The 1,924-nt window shown below is 34.4% G+C and overlaps 1 long non-coding RNA gene across 2 annotated transcripts; it reads left to right on the forward strand.

The window, feature by feature from the left end:
- Positions 1-375: 375 nt before the first annotated feature.
- On the forward strand, positions 376-1,424 carry LOC131253360 (uncharacterized). Of its 2 annotated transcripts, none has more exons than XR_009175110.1 (3): positions 376-525; positions 895-1,045; positions 1,368-1,424. It is a non-coding gene; the product is annotated as an uncharacterized LOC131253360 (long non-coding RNA). The 2 variants fall into 2 exon arrangements; XR_009175111.1 differs by lacking the exon at positions 376-525 and adding an exon at positions 700-792.
- The last annotated feature ends 500 nt before the right edge of the window (positions 1,425-1,924 follow it).

Consider the following 1,924-nt stretch of genomic DNA (forward strand, 5'->3'; position numbering starts at 1 on the left):
GTTTAGGTTTAGGTTTAGGAATTCGGGTTCGGGTTCAGGTTTGGGTTAAGGTTTAGGGAATTGAGAATAGGTTAAGATTAAGTTTAGGAAATCGGGTTCGGGTTTGGGTTTAGGTTTAGGTTATAAGGTTTAGGTTTGGGTTTAGGTTTTAGGTTTAGGTTTAGGTTTAGGTTTAGGTTTTAGGTTAAGGTTATAGGTTTAGGTTTTAGGTTTAGGTTAGGGTATAGGTTAAGGTTTAGGGAATTGAGAATAGGTTAAGGTTTAGGTTTAGGAAATTGGGTTTGGGTTCGGGTTTTGGGTTTAGGTTTAGGTTTAGGTTTAGGTTAAGGAGTTGAGATTAGGATTTAAGGTTTAGGTTTGGGTTTAGGTTTTAGGTTTAGGTTTAGGTTTTAGGTTAAGGTTAAGGTTATAGGTTTAGGTTTGGGTTTAGATTTTAGGTTTAGGTTAGGGTATGAGTTAAGGTTTAGAGAATTGATAATAGGTTAAGGTTTAGGTTTAGGAAATCGGGTTCGGGTTTAGGTTTAGGTTTGAGTTTTCAAGTTTAGGTTTAGGTTTAGGTTTTAGGTTAAGGTTAAGGTTATAGGTTAAGGTTTTGGTTTAGGTTTTAGGTTTAGGTTTAGGTTATAGGTGTAGGTTTAGGGAATTGAGAATAAGTTAAGGTTTGAGGTTTAGGTTAAGGTTATATGTTTAGGTTTGGGTTTAGGTTTTAGCTTTAGGTTATGGTATAGGTTAAGGTTTAGGGTATTGAGATTTGGTTAAGGTTTAGGTTTAGGAAATCGGGTTCGGGTTTGGGTTTAGGTTTAGGTTTAGGTTTAGGTTAAGGCTATAAGTTTTAGGTTTGGGTTTAGGTTTTAGGTTTAGGTTATTAGGTTTAGGTTTGGGTTTAGGTTTTAGGTTTAGGTTTAGGTTTTAGGTTAAGGTTAAGGTTATAGGTTTAGGTTTGGGTTTAGATTTTAGGTTTAGGTTAGGGTATGAGTTAAGGTTTAGAGAATTGATAATAGGTTAAGGTTTAGGTTTAGGAAATCGGGTTCGGGTTTAGGTTTAGGTTTGAGTTTTCAAGTTTAGGTTTAGGTTTTAGGTTAAGGTTAAGGTTAAGGTTTGGGTTTAGGTTTTAGGTTTAGGTTTAGGTTATAGGTGTAGGTTTAGGGAATTGAGAATAAGTTAAGGTTTGAGGTTTAGGTTATAAGTTTAGGTTTAGTGTAGGTGTAGGTTTAGGGAATTGAGAATAGGTTAAGGTTTGAGGTTTAGGTTAAGGTTATAGGTTTAGGTTTGGGTTTAAGTTATAGGTTGAAGTTAGGTTATAGGTTAAGGTTTAGGGAATTGAGAATAGGTTAAGATTAAGTTTAGGAAATCGGGTTCGGGTTTAGGTTTAAGTTTAGGTTTTAAGTTAAGGTTAAGGTTATAGGTTTAGGTTTGGGTTTAGGTTTAGGTTATAAGGTTTAGGTTTGGGTTTAGGTTTTAGGTTTAGGTTTAGGTTTAGGTTTAGGTTAAGGTTATAGGTTTTGTTTTTAGGTTTAGGTTAAGGTTATAAGGTTTAGGTTTGGGTTTAGGTTTTAGGTTTAGGTTTAGGTTTTAGGTTAAGGTTAAGGTTATAGGTTTAGGTTTGGGTTTAGATTTTAGGTTTAGGTTAGGGTATGAGTTAAGGTTTAGAGAATTGATAATAGGTTAAGGTTTAGGTTTAGGAAATCGGGTTCGGGTTTAGGTTTAGGTTTGAGTTTTCAAGTTTAGGTTTAGGTTTTAGGTTAAGGTTAAGGTTAAGGTTTGGGTTTAGGTTTTAGGTTTAGGTTTAGGTTATAGGTGTAGGTTTAGGGAATTGAGAATAAGTTAAGGTTTGAGGTTTAGGTTAAGGTTATAAGTTTAGGTTTGGGTTTAGGTTTTAGCTTTAGGTTAGGTTATAGGTTAAGGTTTAGGGAAATACATAAAC

The sequence above is a fragment of the Magnolia sinica genome, chromosome 8, assembly GCF_029962835.1.
Source record: "Magnolia sinica isolate HGM2019 chromosome 8, MsV1, whole genome shotgun sequence".
Lineage (NCBI taxonomy): Eukaryota > Viridiplantae > Streptophyta > Magnoliopsida > Magnoliales > Magnoliaceae > Magnolia > Magnolia sinica.